At 47.7% G+C, this 18,605-nt stretch overlaps 1 long non-coding RNA gene across 1 annotated transcript in view; it reads right to left on the reverse strand.

The window, feature by feature from the left end:
• Positions 1–3: 3 nt before the first annotated feature.
• Positions 4–18,605, reverse strand: part of LOC143657658 (uncharacterized) — a 45,449-nt gene continuing 26,847 nt past the window's right edge. Inside the window, exon 4 of the long non-coding RNA XR_013162936.1 lies at positions 4–30. This is a non-coding gene — a long non-coding RNA (uncharacterized LOC143657658). The remainder of the gene's footprint in view (positions 31–18,605) is intronic.

Below are 18,605 nucleotides of genomic sequence, written 5' to 3' on the forward strand. Positions count from 1 at the left end.
TAAGGATGAGGAGCCAAGCTTGATTCTCTCCTAGGAGACAAACAGAGACAGAAAAAGTTATGTTCACCAGCACCCCAGAAAGCAATCAGACGTTCCCCATATGCAACCAGGAACAGATGGGGCTGTGTGCTTCCAGCACATTCCATGTAATTCAGCAGATCGTTGTTGAGTGCCCATGGAGGTGAGGCCGGGCCAGGAGCAGGGCAGGGGCGGATGGAGGAGGCCGGGCCTTGGCGTGAGGAGCTCGTGAGCAGTTGGAATGTTTCCTCCGCAGTGCTGGAAGCTGTCTGGGAGAATCGGGACTGTGGGAGACAGAAGTTTGGGGTCGAGAGAGGTGGTTGCTCCCCACCCTAACTCAGGTGGGAGGTGCAGTTCTGGAGGTCCTGACACCCACTGCTGAGGCAGCCTGAGAAGCTGAGGGGCTCTTGAGGGAAGCAGGCAATGCCTCCCTAGATGTCCCTGAGTTGGGCTGGCTATATGGGAGGAGCTGACTATTAACTAACAAGGCAAATGATCAGAGGTAGAGTTAAGAAGGGCCAAAGCATGTGGCCCAACCCTGTCCCCACCCTGCGCCCTCCCGTCTCCAGTTCAGGCCCTGTACAGTCCCACTGACCCCTCCAGCAGGAACTATATCCTGCCAGCCAGAGCCCTTTCATCCTGGGGAGATGCAGCTTCCAGGAGAAGCTGTAGGGAGACCACCCACCCCAACAGAGGCCTCCCTCTGGGTCTCTGTAAGTTAAGCCCCCTCCTCAAGGGCTCCACTTGATGCGGAAATCACTAAGCTATAGCAATGGCCCTGCATCTTTAGGAAAGCTGGCGTCCACACAGCTTCCAGAGTGGTGGAACAGCCCAGGCCTGGAAGAGAGCAGAGCAGAGAAGTTTAAGGACACTGCTGGTTACTGCAGCGTGCTCCCTCTACAAAGGGACTAGGGTTTGCGCTGTCACAATGCAGATACTAAATTGGATGGGGAATAAATGGTCTTTCTTAGAAGGGCAGTAACTCATTCTGGATGCTGCTGAAAGTAGAAAACAAAAACCAAACACAAACCTGCAGCTCAGCTACAGCCTGACATCTGGGTGTGCAGGTGCTCTGATTTCTAAGGCCCACAGGGGTGCCAGGCTCCGCCTGTGCCCCTTTCCCACCTACCAGGTGCCTGAGGGCCTCCGGTTATTGATTTAGTTTGTTAATGATTTAGTTGGTTATTGATTTAGTTGGTTATTTAAGGCTTAATCTCTGATGATTGCCCACAAACCTTTGGGAGGAACTAGTTGGCATTTTATAGTCAATTACACCAAAATACGGTACAGAATCTCCTCGTAGAAGGGGTTTGGGCGCGAGAAGGCCAGGGCGGTGGGCTTGGGCTGGAGGAACAAAGGAGGAACAGAGTGGGGGGAGCCCAGGCACATGCCCTGGCAGGACTCGCTCCTGCTGTTTCGTTCCTAGAATCCCCCCCTCTTGCTCAGACATGCATTCATGCCCTCTCAATGGGCTCCTCTCTGTGCCCTTCCAACTGCTGTAATGGAAACCCCTGTTTCTCCAGCCCAGCTTGGAGGAGGGTTCAACGCCCACTGGATTCTGGTTAAATGTCTAACTAGTCTCCTGAGACCAGCACAGAGGCCATGTTGAGAATAACCCACCTCTAACAAATTAGAATACACTAATACATATACGGCTTGCTGAGATAGCATGGGGGGAAACCACAAAGACCCAAAAGGGGAAGGTAAAGTGTTTCTTTATTTCACATACATCCAGAAGAGTTTTTCTCTAACGCCTGGGCTCTCAATAAGTTCTCTGATGACACATTTCTGTCCTAAGCCCATAGAGCAATTTTGTGTTTCCTTTAGGTTAGTCATTTGTTATAAAAGCCTCCTGTGGGACAAAAGGACAAGGAATGGAATGTCAGGAAGTAGATGGAGAGGCCTCTGGTATTTCTGGAAACTGGATGGGCTCTGTTCCCTTTGGCAGGCCTGTTATCAGCTCAGGTAAGATAGTAAGAAACTATGCCTTGATGACCAGGAGCTCAGATCCCACCAGGACACCAGCTGGAGTAAGTAAGTATGGGGCACCCACGGGGAAGGTTGGGCACAGATGAGACAAGCTGGGTAGATCATTGGCCAGGACAGATCAGCCCTTCATACTTGTCAGAAATGCTGATATGGTGGGAAAAAGTTGTTCCTGGACGGAACTATGTCACAAAACCAGACCGGGTGTCTCCTGGCTCTTGCTAGAGTGGTTCCTCTCATTCCAAGAAGTAGAGTGGAGCTGGTCCTTCTGGACCGTTGAGACAGCCCATCTCCAGGGCGCCACCCCAAGAAAACTCTCCATTAAATTAAAATGGAACAACAGTCTTCATGTTCCAGGCATGTGGTCAGGGCCATGGGAAACACAGTGGTGTGAGGCTACTATGGGTCCCCACCTCTTGCCTCCTCTGTGGTCACTGGCCACCTCCTCAAGGCAAGAAGCTTATGTATCCCAGCTCCCTGAGTGCCTTGCATGCTGGCCCACAGCATGCTCTCAGTGAGGGTTGAATTGAATGAATCTTAGAGAGCACTTGATCTCAGTGAATGGACTTGGTGTGAAAAATGAAGGTACCCCAAAGAAGAGAGACTCCTCCATCTTTGAGGGAAGATAACATCCCTGAAAGAAGAAGGACAGAAGTGGAGTTGTTTGGAGCACAGCCCCTTCCAAGCTGTATCCAGTAAAAGGGGCCCTTAAGCAAGGAGCAAGCATGAATGGACCTTGATGAGCTCTCCTTCCTCCAGGACAGGTCAGGGCAGCCTCGGGACTGAGGAGAGAAAGCCCTAATTTGTCAATGACCTCAGCCCTCTGTTGCTCTCCAGTCCCTTTAATCAAATTTACTGCAGAGGAGATTCATCAAGATGAAGCTCAGTTCCCAATAGACTGATGAAAAGAGGGCAACAGACGTGAGAAGAGCCAAAATGCAGACAATGTGTATTAATCACAGGCAACAGAAACATGTTGGCTTTATGTCTGTTTGCTCTTACCTTGAAAGGAAAATACATCTCTGCTGCCCGGACACTTTTTTTCTTGGCATTTCAGAACCAAAACGGGACATACACGCACAGAGAAATGTTGAGGGTGCTTCTGCCCAGCAAAAGGAGCTGGCAGATGTGAGTCCACATGTTGTGTCTATTTGCAGAAGCAGAGAATTGAACCACAAGTTTCAACTACAGATTCTAGAACCCCTGTGGAAAAGGGAAGGGAAAGGATGAACAGGCAGCATTGGCCATCAGGAAGCATTCCTTAGGGCCTCTGTGATGAAGGAGTCTGCTTCAACCCCTAAAGAAAAAACTGCATCCATCTTGGTCATGTGGCACACCAGGACCTGGAGATCCCCTCTTCATCTCAGCCCCCCCATCCCTTACAAGGCTACAAAGAAGCTGATGTGTGGGATTTAGAAAAGTTCATGTTCATTTTCACAAGCCATACTTCAGGTGGTTGCAATAAAAAATAAAAGCTTTTTTAGGGATACCCAGGGCACATCACTCATAAAGTAAGAGAAGAGATACGGAGGGAAAATGTGCTTCTGAGTCAGAGAGGAGACAGGGGAAGTCAGGCAGGAGTGATAGCAACACGGAAACCCCTCACCCAGGAAGCCGGAGCATGGCTCTGCGTTTACATCTGTGTCCAACTTTCAAAAGTCATGGAATAGTCTGGCCGTGTGACCACAGATGTGATCTGATCAATGGCTTCCAAAGTCAGAGCTGCTCGAAAGGTGACCTCTGTTCTTAGTGGAACTAGCGGTGAAGGAGCATGTCACCAGTCCACCTGACTGCTTCCCCCCTATCTTGTGGCTTCCAGAAAAGGCTGTTGTTGCCCTGAGCTGGGCAGACTTGTCAGGAGATTGAGTCAAACCAATCGGTGAGTTTAGAAAAGAAAGTGTGTAGAAGCAGGTTGTTTTCAAAGAAATCTATAGGTAATAGAGTTGGATTTATTTTATCAATGACATGGATATTATGATATCGATAGAAAAGAGAGTTAGAATGATTTGGTGGGACCTTAGTTGGGGAGATTATTTAGTGTATTAAATATAAATTTCTGAGAAAAGTAGGCTAAGCACGGCTGATAAATACTCTACATAGATGTAAACCAAAGCCAGATGCATATCTATAATGCAGAAATGAGTAAATTAGAGAATGAAGATGCCGATAGTCCCAACACATTTTCAATTCCTTCGAAGTATTTGTTTGGATATGACTCTTTCTCTGGTCGTTGCTTACTTTTAACCGTCACAGCTAGCTTGACACATTGTAGGAGTCTGATAAACCTTTGAAATTGAAGACCCAGCTTGCCACTGTGTTATAGACACCCAGTAGTGCCAGCTTGCGCCTAAATTAAATGACATACACGGAATCAGTTCACCACATCCCCCCTTAATCACAACCTGGCTGGGGAGACCCTTTGCGAATTCATGGACCCAGTGCAATAAGCAGGCAGGGAGGGTGCTGGGTCTGGCTCTCGGGCAGTGAGCAGTTATGGGGTGTTGCACACAGGAGCTCTGCATAGGATTAGAGCCCATCTGCATCACACCCAACAAGGGAACTGATCCAGGACCTCTGCCCACTGTCCCTGTCTAATGTTGTTGAACTTTGCCACTTGTAGGCACAGTACTGAAAGTAAATGTAAAGGTTTAGGGCTCACCCTCCTCTCAGCCCTCCCTCCTCCCCTGCCTGGAGATGCTGCCACCCTTTGGAAGCCTTATTCCCAGTTGCATAATCACAGTGCGTGCACGTGGAAAGGTCTGAGATAAAGGGGTGAGCTCTCCTGGGAGCCTCTGACAGCTGAGAAGAGAAGAGGGCAGCTTCGTCCTACACACTCCCCCCAGTCCCTCTGTCACTTCCCGGGCACCTCTCCAGGGTGATCACAGATGCCTCCTGTTTCACCCCGAGTGGTGGGCCAGCTTGTACCTGACACATCAGGCCTCCGAGCTCTTAGTACTGCCTCAAAGAATGAACCTTCTTAGCCTAGAAAACTTGTTTATCTGCTGAGTTTACTATTGTGTGTATGAGAGAGAGGGAGATGCAATGCAAACCTGGAGCATCTCGTTAAAAGGACCGGGTGCGTTCATAGAAAACCGACTCTGATGTCAGTAGAGCGCCTTCTCATCTCACTCAAATAAGTTGCCCCCTTCACAGAGGGTCAGAGAAAATGCCTTTCCCTCCCCAACACCCCACCGCCACCACCAGCCCTCCCCTGCCCTGGGCGAGGTGGCCGGAGAGTCTGTGCCGAGTGAAGATGAAGGCAGAAACTAAGACCCCGATGGGACCCGCCAGGCTTCTTCCCACGACTCAAGCTTACCCGTGTTTCAATCACAAACTTTAAATTTCCAGCAAGGTCCTTGCGGTTTCCAAGTAATTTGTTAAATGCCTATTCAACACAGACATATTTATTTTCAGCCGCGGCTTGTAAATGCCTACAAACTGATTCATGTTGGTGGTCATTATGACACTTCCTGTGAATTGGTGAATAAATATGATTTCAGAATTTCACAGTAAAGACGGCTGCGGAGAGTGTTCACGGTCCAGCATGGAGGCCACGCGGGAAGGGGCGCGCATGCTGTGGCTGTCGTGACTCCATGCTTGGGACAGGGGCCAGGGGACCGGCGGGGGGGAGGGCGTCGGCATGGCTCCTGGAGACAGCGCAGGGGCGACCCCGATGGCACCGGGCGGTGGGTGAGGCCAGCTAAACCCGAAGCGGGAAGTTCTACCATTAAACGTGAAAATGCCCTAAACGTTTGGGACACGGTCCGGGACAAGCACAGCCCCCTCAGTGGATCCCAGCGGCTCTTCCAGGCTGACCTGCCACCCAGGGCCGCCGAGCCCCGAGCCCACGGCAGCCTGCACCCCCACCCCCCCCCGGCCCCCCATGCAAAGCCGGTGCAGGCCCAGGGCCCTCCCCAGGCGTCTGCCTGCTCCGCGGGGACGCCCATTTTCATAGGTGCTGCTGCTTCTCCCTCCTCCCTCCCATACCGCAGGCCCAGGGGTTAGCCCGACCCTTTGCTTCATTTCCAAAGGGAGGGAAGGGAAAGGCAAACAAGTCACTGGAACTGGGGGGCCCAGGGAGACGAGGCGTAGCGCACATCCCAGGGCGCACGGTCGTGCAGCCCGCAGGCTCTGTGCTGGGACACCTCCAGCCGCCACTGGCGCTGCCCTCTCCCGAGCCCCTCTCCCATCGCTCCCGCTCCTTCTTGGAGTTGAACAAGCAAGTTCCTTTCCTTTTTCTCCTTGAAGAGCACTCTGATGACCTTTTCTTCGTTGCCTGGTCTGCCAACTCCGTGCCCGTGCCCTGTCCCGGGCAGGTCCTCGCGCCTGCGCACGCCCTCCCAGCAGGACTTGCTCCAGGGGCAGACGCAGCAGGCTCGTCTCACTGAAAACGACATTGTTTTCTTTTTCATCTGGGAATATCAACTAGTGTAAGAATGTTTGTCCGTTTGGTCCTTCCATGCTTCACCCTGGCAAGTTCCAGACACATACACACATGCACGCGCACACAGACACACGCATGCGCGGGCGTACATGCACACGCACATGCACACACGCACCCCTGTCCCCGGGCTTCTCTGGAGCTCAATCTACCAGCTCGCCACCATGTCTCTGACAGTTATCGCTGCCCCCTTATCCCCAGAACAATCTGGTCCCGTGTTCTCACCGTCTGATAAACTTCATTTTCTTTCTGTCCCTCCCCTTCGAGTCTCCTTGGAAAGCACCCCCCAGCCCCCACGGCTGCCTCCTCCCTGGCTTCCCTCCTTGAGCGGGCGTGGCTAGAGCCCCTCTGGGACGTCTTCTCCTGCCCAACAGGCTACAGAGGCTTCTGGCCACCTCCACTTCAGACAAGGGCCCTGGAGCCCAGGGGTCCCCAGTCCCTTCAGGGCAGAAGAATCATGTTCTTAACCTGGAAAAGTCCTGCCTTACCCAGCTGGAATGAGGGTTCCCTGTTAGTGGACTAACAGAAGATCCATCACAAAAGCCTACAAACACATAACAAACCAGCCAGCGTTACAAACTAGTCAACTGTGAATAAAGGTCCCGGGCAGAGGTTACCCCTCAATCACGCACGCGTGTATGTGTGCGTTTGGGTTGTACTATGGGATATAGCAAGGGTTCAAAGAACAGTTATTAAACTGACCTGAATTAAGCCTCAAATCCCAGTACCTCTATGCCTTTGTCCTGGCCCCATGCTCACCCTGCTGTCCAGCTCTCCAGAATGAAGCTACATCTTGGTTTTCCAAAGCACACGGTAAAACTTCCCATCTCCGTGCTCCCCTTCCTGCAGGCCCTGCTATCTGGGATGCTTCCCCACTCCCACATCTTAGACCAGGAAAACACTTACCCCAGCTCCCTAACTGGAGGTTTTCTCCAGAGCTGCTGCTCAGTGATGCCACCCCAGTTCCCCAGTGGAATGTGATCCTTCCGTCCTCCACATCCCTAGAGTGTGTCCTGCAGTCCCTAGAGGAGAGTGGGGATAAAGTGTGAGGAGAAGAGGGCACAGGACATGTTTATTCTGAGCCAAACTCAAAAGCCTGCAGAGTGAGGGTGGAAGTGTGAGCGAGCACAGCCACCTGGGAGGGCCTAGGGCGAGAGGAAAGCACACACCTAAGTCAAAGAAGGAACTGCTCCCTAAATCCCGCTGACTGTTTCAGTGCAAGCACGGTTGCCTGGTATTGCCAGGTCTGATTTCCTTTTCTTTGGAGAAGTTAGAAACACAGGTATTTGTGTGAAATCTACCAAGTTTTACATTTTCGCAACTAATTCACTTTTTTTAATGCTGTGTAGGCCAAATAAAATGAACTGGCAGGCGGAAATGAGCACACAGATGACCAGTTTGGGCCTCCAACCTAGACTGTGTTAGCACAGATCAGGCAACTCTGACTAACATGGAAAATAAAACCATCACAACTCCCTCAATTCAGGTTATTTGGCCCTGTGGGTGGCAAGGACTCACAAATGTCAATGCAAGGGCCTCTGAAGGAACACAGACGGGAGAAGCAAACACCAGCCATGTGTGCAGCCAAAGGCAATGGCGGGGGGAAGAGGTTCTGGGCGGTGGTGGGCTGGCGAGTGATGAACAAGCAGCGCTGGGTGGGGGCGAGGAGCCCTAGTTTATGGCTTTCCCCAGTTTCCGTGATGTAAATCCTCCCACGGTGGCTGATTTCCAGCTACCACCATGAGGGCAGTAAGCAGAGTAGGGAAGAGATGCTAGCCAACTGGGTTTTGCAAGCTGGCTCTAGCCAAGCACTGTCCACAGGTGAAGTATCAAGAAAACCCAGCAGCACTGTGGGAGTTAGATTCAGTTGTCAACTTGGCCAGGTGAAGGTGCCTAGTTCTGTTGCTGTGAACATGAGCCAATGGCATGTGAACCTCATCTGTTGTTGATTACATCTGCAATTGGCTAGGAGGCATGCCTGCTGCAGTGAATGATGCTTGATTTAATTGGCTGGAAGCTTAAATGAGAGAGCTCAAGGTAGCATAGCCCAAGCAGCTCAGCATACCTCATCTCAGCACTCGCAGCTCAGCCCTCATAGCTCAGCCCAGGCCTTTGGAGATGCAGAAAGGAATCACCCCAGAGAAAGTTGTTGGAACCCAGAGGTCTGGAGAGAAGGCCAGCAGAGACCATCCTGTGCCTTCCCATATAAGAAAGAACCTTAGCTGAAAGTTAGCAGCCTTTCCTCTGAAAAACTAATGAAATAAATCCCCTTTTATTAAAAACCAATCCGTCTCTGGTGTGTTGCATTCTGGCAGCTCGCAAACTAGAACAAGCACCTTCACCCATGAACAGACAATGCTCCCCCTTCCTAAGGGATCCACCTGTGTTGGGGGTGCCAAGACCTTCCTCAAAACTCCCTTCACACAACCAGACAGGAAGTGCCACTGCTTCCATTTCTGCCAATAATCCCTGTTAAGGCCACGTGGCCTGAGGGGGGCTGCAGATTAGTGAAGCTGTTGTTAGCTACCGAAGCCTGAGCCAGTGGAGGAGCAGGAGGGAGGGCAGGGAGGCGCGGTGGTGCTCTGCATCGGGAGGGGCAGGAGGCAGGGCAGGGAGGCACGGTGGTGCTCTGCATCGGGAGGAACAGGAGGCAGGGCAGGGAGGCGCGGTGGTGCTCTGCATCAGGAAGGCTCAGGGAGCCTGGGGGAGGGGCAAGGGCAGGAAAGGAGCCAGGTTGCTCAAGCCCCATCCCGAACCACTCACTGCACCTCCTGCATTCTCGGAAGAGAGAAATGAGACCAGCCAGACACAGCCAGAAGGGGGAGAGGAGAACTCTGTGCAGAGAGAGCTGAAACGAGGACACTACTGCAAGTAGAGTTAGCAGAGCAGGTCCCCAGCTCAAAGGGCAGAGAACTTTCAAACAGGGCCTGACCTCTTCGACTCCCTTTTGCTCTCCTTTTGGGAAGTGAATGAATTTTAAAATCTTCTCTAGAGCCAGCATTTCCTTATCTTCGGCCACACTTGAAATGTGATCAGGAGGGTGGTGGGCCAGGCCACACAGGAAGCTGCCTTTGTTCATGAGGAATCTTCTGGCGGCAACTTGAGTGAGCCTGAGCAAAAGAATAGAGTTTTGACTTTCAAAACCCTAGAAGGAGTAGAGCTGGGGAACCACAACCTTAGGGCTCACTCCCCTGCCCCTCACATCTGTTCCTTTTGGTATGGTGGAAAATTCTTTCTAACCAATTTTCATTACAAGGTGGGAGCCATGGCTGATGGAGTTCCAAGTTTGCGTCTTCTGTGCTACACCTGAGGAAGGAAAGGGCTTGTTCTCCTTGGTACCAGCTCGGAGTTCTTGGCTAAAGACTGTCCTGAACCCCCTTGTGTCATGGCCATGTGGCTGTGAGTGGGGTGGGGCCCACGTCTGACAGTCGCCTCCAGATGAGGCACTTGGTTGGGAGAGAGGAAAGGAGCAATTCCTCAAGGCAAATGCAGAGTACTGACAACGAAGGTGAGGGGGAGGGCTGGGAAGTTACAACCTCGCTCCCCAGTGATGGCGTCAACGATTGCTTGAGCCTCAATTTCCCAATGCACACTGCAGGGAGTACGTGTTCTGTAAGATGTTCTTTAATAGGTGACATTTTCGTTAAGAAACAAAAGGGTTCCCTGTTACAGTTCCATTCTTCCCTCTGCGTTTTGTCTTCTAATAACAATCAACATTTACAATCATTCAATAATTGCACAACCAGATCAAGAGTGCCTGTTTTCCTGGGACTGGAATAAAATGCGCACACACATGTGTATGCACACACACGCTTATCCCTGCAAATCTACATATGCACACATACTTATCCATGGTCCTCTGTCACGAGACCTCAGCAGGAACACTGACCTGTCCTCACCCCACTGGCATGCGACCATCCCACTTGGAAAACACTGGTAAGTGGTACCTGTCTTAAAGGGCCGTGGTGATCATTAAATGCCCACATTTCTGTAGTGTCTGCACACTGCCAGCCTTTCAGACCCCCACGAAATGGATACTGTCACTACAGCTACAAGTGCTGTTCTGATGGTCCCTGTAAAAGCCACCTCCTCATTCAGCCCTTCCTTTCTTCCTTCCTTCATTCATTCAGTGGTTCTGGGGTCTAGCCGGGATCATGATCTCCCCGGGTGGCCTCCCCTCTACCTCCTCAATGCTGACTTCTCAGAGAGAGGAAAGGGGAAGGCCTGGGAGATAAGCAAAGATCCGCTCAGCATTTGCTTTGGACCAGCTCTTTGCCATATTTTCTCATTTAACCCTCCCAGCAGTTCTGGGCAAAAAGAGCCAGGTTCTTCCCTTTGCTAGGGCCTGTGAAGAACAGATGTTCATCCCATCCTATAGATAAAGGAACTGGGCTCCATTGAGATTTGTTCTCTTGTCCCAGGTCACATGGCTGATGAGTGCCAAGCCCAGCTTCCTTCCCAGATGTGGGGTTCTGAGTGCAGTATTAGGGAACGGCCAGCCTCAGAGATGGAATGCTGCCTTGGAAAAAGCAGAGGGCTCCCGGTGCCAGCACCAGAGGTGAAGGTGCTTTTCTCTTTTAGCACCTTGGGTTACTGTCCATCCTTAAATACACACCAGGGGAAATGAGAAGCCCTGGTTAGACAACCACAGTCCAAAAAAAAAAAAAGTTACAGAAACAGACTAGACACCACCAGGAGAGTAAACAATACTGAAACAGACAGAGACCAGAGTAAACACATTAGCTCATCAGCAGCAGCGACACTCTAACACCATCCCCAAGATGTCTCTCCATCTCCCTGCCCAGGAGCCTACCAGGGTCCTAAAGACACAAAGCAACGTGGGGTCTTCAGTCATTCATTTGTTACCCAAAAATGTTCCACAAATGCTACCTGCCCTCCCTGAATTGATAGTCTAGTGGAGGAGAGAAATAAATTATTCAACAACCCTATAATCAATGGACAATTGCACGTATTATGAGCCTCGCAAAGGAGAGAAGGCTGGAGCTATGAGCCTCTATAGTAGCTATAACCAAGAGACCAAAGTTTTCCCTGCAGAAATGATGACGAAGTTGAGAGAAAAGGGAGAGGGGAGTGTGTTGGTCAAGGCTCTTGGCTGCCACGGGAGTCAGCTCACACTAGACGAGATGGAAGGCATCTTTGAAGTGACGTTATTGGATGGCTCACGGAGTCATTGGCAAGACAAAAGAACCAGCTTTAGACAGAACTTCCAGAAACACTTTCTCGCAGTGCCTTCTCCAGCAGAAATTAACTGAGGCATGAGTGCAGATGTGGGCGGAAGATCTGCTCTTTCTGTGATTCTGCCTCCTAAAGCATGATGCCTCAGCCTGCACGAGCGTCCTGAAGGAAATCAGTGTGTGTGCAGAGGAGGCGAGGAGATATTCCCAGGGGTCTCATATCAGTCAAGACGGCCGGCCACTCTTCTGTTCAAAACCCACCAAAGGATTTCCATCACCTCAAGATAAAAGTGAAGCCCGCTGGCCGGGCTCACGACACCGCGAACGAGCAGCCACTACCTACAGGTAAGAGACGCACATCCGCCCACCCCTTGTGCCTGCCAGAGCACAAGACGCCACCATGAGAAGGAGGTGCTGTCTCAAAGACGTGGCCATGCCTCTGCGAGGCTGGTCATCAGCAGCCACGAGCCTTCTGTGACTAGACATGTTAGGGAAAATGGAAAAACTGCTATTATGTGTTTTTCTTCCTGTTAAACAATGATAAAGGAACTTGTCACTTATAAAATGTCAACTCTGTCACTCGGTGGGAGAGGACCTTTATGTATAAGACCACCTGGTATCTTCTCGCCCAACAATGGCTGCAACGCGACCTTTAAGGCATGCTTCTAACAGGCTTGGACCCAAGCCCAGCTTTGGTTCCTTCACTCTAACGTGCCTTAGGCTTAGAGGAAACCCCGACAGGAACTCTCACAGACGGCAGGCTGTCCGTGTGTCTGGCACCCCCTGCCCAGACATCCTTGACTCCTTTCAGGAAAGAAGAGTAAATATGGCGTCTCTATTCAAGGATAAATGTGGTATCGATGGGTGAGTCTCCCAGGTGCATGGGAGAATAGTCCCTTCCAGCTGAGAAGAGAAACTGAAGGTAAGAGTCTCAGAACTGAGCGCCCACTGAGGCAGAGCGTGAGCTCTCCTGGGGGCGGGGAGACCCCCACCACCACCGTCATCCCTGCTGGAAGGCAAGCCCTCTGCCTCCATCAGGGCCCCGGGAAGATCTGATCTGCACACAGTGGAAATCTAAACCCAAGACAGACGGGTTTCTGTGCTCTTCCCCTGATATAAAACTGTCCCTGGAGAAAAAACCAAAGCAGACCAGGCTGAGGTGTTTCTCTCTCTCGTGGGAGCGCAGGTATGATGGTACAGACCAAGGGTAGACACCACGGACAAGGACCTAGTTTATGTGCACGGTATATGGCTGCAAAGGCTTTGCATTTTCTGGGATAAAAAATATTTCCCTCAAATGAGGTTTCAGTTTTAGAAGAAAATCATACCCCTTACAAACTTCCTCAAAATCAGAGGACTCAGGGTCTCCAGGACTCTTACTTTGACTCGTCTACCAAAGGGGGGAGTGGGGAAGAGGCAGAAGGAGGGGGAAGGAGGGGGAAGGGAGGGGGAAAGGGGGAGGGAGGGGGAGGGGGAAGGGAGGGAGGGGGAGGGAGGGAGGGCAGGGGGTTCTGCTGTCTTCTTCTGCTCCTTTATAGGCCCAATGACTATAAGACAGGAGTTCTAATCCAGAAATGGTAGAAAATGCTGCAAATATTCATGAGTTTAGAACTGAAAAAAATTAATAGTAGACACAAAGAAAATAGTGAGACCTCCGTTAAAAACTAGACAGATTGTTATATAAACAAAGTGACTTTTAAAAAGTTTCATGATATTGATATAGCTTTCACAAGTGACTGTGTGATTGTGAAAACTTTGTTCTGACACTCCTGTTACCTATGGTATAGACAGATGAGTAAAAACTATGGATTAAAAATAAATACATGGAGTCTGGGAAGTGAGTCGTGCCGTGCGCCGAGGAAGGAGAGAGAAGGGGTTTCAAGAACTGCCAAGTTCACGTCCCAGAGGTCACTAAAAAAACAGCTACTGGGGGAGTGGAGATAATACAGAGCAGCTCCGGGAGCCACGAGGGAGATCAAAGGGACGGCGTACCCCATCCTGGAACGGCTGACTGTCTGGGAGAACCAGCTCCGGTGAGATCACCGAGGGGCACGGGCTTTCCTGGGTGGGACGGCAAGCGGCCGGAGTCCCTCCCTTCCACCTTCCCAGGCCAGCTGGTAGAATTGGACAGGCGGTCCCCTTAGACCGCGGCAGCTGGTGCCCCCACCACGCGAGGCCCCCCGGACCAACTGATATAGTTGGGTCGGAAATCCCCAGACTGCGGAGAACAGTGACCGGGGGATCCCTTCCAAACACATGACTCCCCCGTCCGGCTGGGAACAGTGCACTCTCCCGGGCTGTGACAGCTGGCGCCCTCCCGCCACGCTTGGCGCCCCGGGCCGACTAGCTAATTCGGCCGGACGCTCTCCCGTGCTGCGGCGGCCGGCGACCCTCCCCGCATTCGGAACCCCAGGCCGGCTGGCACTCTTCCAAGACGCTTCAGCTGGCGAACCTCCCCTACAGCGAGAATTTTCCAGAGTTAAAGGACCCACAGCAACTTTCACTGGTGGAACCCACAGACAAACGTGTGCCACGAGTGCCACCTACTGGGCAGGATAAGAAAAACAGAACCCAGAGATTGCACAGAAAAATCTTTCAACCTGTGGGGTCCAACACCCAGGGAAATCTGACTAAATGCCCAGATGCCAGCAGAAGATAACGGATCACACTCAGAAAATTGAACATATGGCCCAGTCAAACGAACAAACCAATAGTTCAAATGAGATACAGGAGCTGAAACAACTAATGCTGAATATACAAACAGAAATGGAAAACCTCTTCAAAAACGAAATCAATAAATTGAGGGAGGACATGAAGAAGACATGGGCTGAACATAAAGAAGAAATAGAAAAACTGAAATATCACAGAACTTATGGAAGTGAAAGATAAAGTAGAAAAGATGGAAAAAACAATGGATACCTACAATGATAGATTTAAAGAGACAGAAGATAGAATTAGTGATTTGGAGGATGGAACATCTGAATTCCAAAAAGAAACAGAAACTATCTGGAAAAGAATGGAAAAATTTGAACAAGGTATCAGGGAACTCAAGGACAATGTGATCCGTACAAATATACGTGTTGTGGGTGTCCCAGAAGGAGAAGAGAAGGGAAAAGGAGGAGAAAAACTAATGGAAGAAATTATCACTGAAAATTTCCCAACTCTTATGAAAGACCTAAAATTACAGATCCAAGAAGTGCAGCGCACCCCAAAGAGATTAGACACAAATAGGCGTTTTCCAAGACACTTACTAGTTAGAATGTCAGAGCTCAAAGAGAAAGAGAGGATCTTGAAAGCAGCAAGAGAAAAACAATCCATCACATACAAGGGAAACCCAATAAGACTATGTGTAGATTTCTCAGCAGAAACCATGGAAGCTAGAAGACAGTGGGATGATATATTTAAGTTACTAAAAGAGAAAAACTGCCAACCAAGACTCCTATATCCAGCAAAATTGTCCTTCAAAAATGAGGGAGAAATTAAAACATTCTCAGACAAAAAGTCACTGAGAGAATTTGTGACCAAGAGACCAGCTCTGCAAGAAATACTAAAGGGAGCACTTGAGTCAGATACGGAAAGACAGAAGAGAGAGGTATGGAGAAGAGTGTAGAAAGAAGGAAAGTCAGATATAATATATATAATACAAAAGGCAAAATGGTAGAGGAAAATATTATCCAAACAGTAATAACTCTAAATGTTAATGGACTAAATTCCCCAATCAGAAGACATAGACTGGCAGAATGGATTAAAAAACAGGATCCTTCTATATGCTGTCTACAGGAAACACATCTTAGACCCAAAGATAAACATAGGTTGAAAGTGAAAGGTTGGGAAAAGATATTTCATGCAAATAACAACCAGAAAAGAGCAGGAGTGGCTATACTAATATCCAACAAATTAGACTTCAAATGTAAAACAGTTAAAAGAGACAAAGAAGGACACTATATACTAATAAAAGGAACAATTAAACAAGAAGATATAACAATCATAAATATTTACGCACCGAACCAGAATGCCCCAAAATACATGAGGAATACACCGCAAACACTGAAAAGGGAAATAGACACATATACCATAATAGTTGGAGACTTCAATTCACCACTCTCATCAATGGACAGAACATCTAGACAGAGGATCAATAAAGAAATAGAGAATCTGAATATTACTATAAAGGAGCTAGACTTAACAGACATTTATAGGACATTACATCCCACAACAGCAGGATACACCTTTTTTTCAAGTGCTCATGGATCATTCTCAAAGATAGACCATATGCTGGGTCACAAAGCAAGTCTTAAAAAATTTTTAAAGATTGAAATCATACACAACACTTTCTCGGATCATAAAGGAATGAAGTTGGAAATCAATAATAGGCGGAGTGCCAGAAAATTCACAAATACATGGAGGCTCAACAACACACTCTTAAACAACAAGTGGGTCAAAGAAGAAATTGCAAGAGAAATTAGTAAATACCTAGAGGCGAATGAAAATGAAAACACAACATATCAAAACTTATGGGACGCAGCAAAGGCAGTGCTAAGAGGGATATTTATTGCCCTAAATGCCTTTATCAGAAAAGAAGAAAAGGCAAAAATGCAGGAATTAACTGTCCACTTGGAAGAACTGGAGAAAGAACAGCAAACTAATCCCAAAGCAAGCAAAAGGAAAGAAATAACAAAGATTAGAGCAGAAATAAATGAAATTGAAAACATGAAAACAATAGAGAAAATCAATAAGACCAGAAGTTGGTTCTATGAGAAAATCAATAAGATTGATGGGCCCTTAGCAAGATTGACAAAAAGAAGAAGAGAGAGGATGCAAATAAATAAGATCAGAAATGGAAGAGGAGACATAACTACTGACCTCACAGAAATAAAGGAGGTAATAACAAGATACTATGAACAACTTTATGCTAATAAAGACAACAATTTAGATGAAATGGATGGGTTCCTGGAAAGACATGAACAACCAACTTTGACTCAAGAAGAAATAGATGACCTCAAAAAACCAATCACAAGTAAAGAAATTGAATCAGCCATTCAAAAGCTTCCTAAAAAGAAAAGTCCAGGACCAGACGGCTTCACATGTGAATTCTATCAAACATTCCAGAAAGAATTAGTACCAACTCTCCTCAAACTCTTCAAAAAAATCGAAGTGGAGGGAAAACTACCTAATTCATTTTACGAAGCCAACATCACCCTCATACCAAAACCAGGCAAAGATATTACAAAAAAAGAAAACTACAGACCAATCTCTCTAATGAATTTAGATGCAAAAATCCTCAATAAAATTCTAGCAAATCGTATCCAACAACACATTAAAAGAATTATACATCATGACCAAGTAGGATTCATCCCAGGTATGCAAGGATGGTTCAACATAAGAAAATCAATTAATGTAATACACCATATCAACAAATCAAAGCAGAAAAATCACATGATCATCTCAATTGATGCAGAGAAGGCATTTGACAAGATTCAACATCCTTTCCTGTTGAAAACACTTCAAAAGATAGGAATACAAGGGAACTTCCTTAAAATGATAGAGGGAATATATGAAAAACCCACAGCTAATATCATCCTCAATGGGGAAAAATTGAAAACTTTCCCCCTAAGACCAGGAACAAGACAAGGATGTCCACTATCACCACTATTATTCAACATTGTGTTGAAGGTTCTAGCCAGAGCAATTAGACAAGAAAAAGAAATACAAGGCATCAAAATTGGAAAGGAAGAAGTAAAACTATCACTGTTTGCAGACGATATGATACTATACGTCGAAAACCCGGAAAAATCCACAACAAAACTACTAGAGCTAATAAATGAGTACAGCAAAGTAGCAGGTTACAAGATCAACATTCAAAAATCTGTAGCATTTCTATACACTAGTAATGAACAAGCTGAGGGGGAAATCAAGAAACGAATCCCATTTACAATTGCAACTAAAAGAATAAAATACCTAGGAAGAAATTTAACTAAAGAGACAAAAAACCTATATAAATAAAACTACAAAAAACTGCTAAAAGAAATCACAGAAGACCTAAATAGATGGAAGGGCATACCGTGTTCATGGATTGGAAGACTAAATATAGTTAAGATGTCAATCCTACCTAAATTGATCTACAGATTAAATGCAATACCAATCAAAATCCCAACAACTTATTTTTCAGAAATAGAAAAACCAATAAGCAAATTTATCTGGAAGGGCAGGTACCCCAAATTGCAAAAAACATCTTGAGGAAAGAAAACGAAGCCTGAGGTCTCGTGCTGCCGGACTTTAAGGCATATTATGAAGCCACAGTGGTCAAAACAGCATGGTATTGGCATAAAGATAGATATATCGACCAATGGAATCGAATAGAGTGCTCAGATATAGACCCTCTCATCTATGGACATTTGATCTTTGATAAGGCAGTCAAGCCAACTCACCTGGGACAGAACAGTCTCTTCAATAAATGGTGCCTAGAGAACTGGATATCCATATGCAAAAGAATGAAAGAAGACCCATATCTCACACCCTATACAAAAGTTAATTCAAAATGGATCAAAGATCTAAACATTAGGTCTAAGACTATAAAACAGTTAGAGGAAAATGTAGGGAGATATCTTACGAAACTTACAATTGGAGGCGGTTTTATGGACCTTAAACCTAAAGCAAGAGCACTGAAGAAGGAAATAAATAAATGGGAGCTCCTCAAAATTAAACACTTTTGTGCATCAAAGAACTTCATCAAGAAAGTAGAAAGACAGCCTACACAACGGGAGATAATATTTGGAAATGACATATCAGATAAAGGTCTAGTATCCAGAATTGATAAAGAGATTGTTCAACTCAACAACAAAAAGACAGCCAACCCAATTACAAAATGGGAAAAAGACTTGAACAGACACCTACCAGAAGAGGAAATACAAATGGCCAAAAGACACATGAAGAGATGCTCAATGTCCCTGGCCATTAGAGAAATG

Source organism: Tamandua tetradactyla, chromosome 15 (assembly GCF_023851605.1).
Source record: "Tamandua tetradactyla isolate mTamTet1 chromosome 15, mTamTet1.pri, whole genome shotgun sequence".
Lineage (NCBI taxonomy): Eukaryota > Metazoa > Chordata > Mammalia > Pilosa > Myrmecophagidae > Tamandua > Tamandua tetradactyla.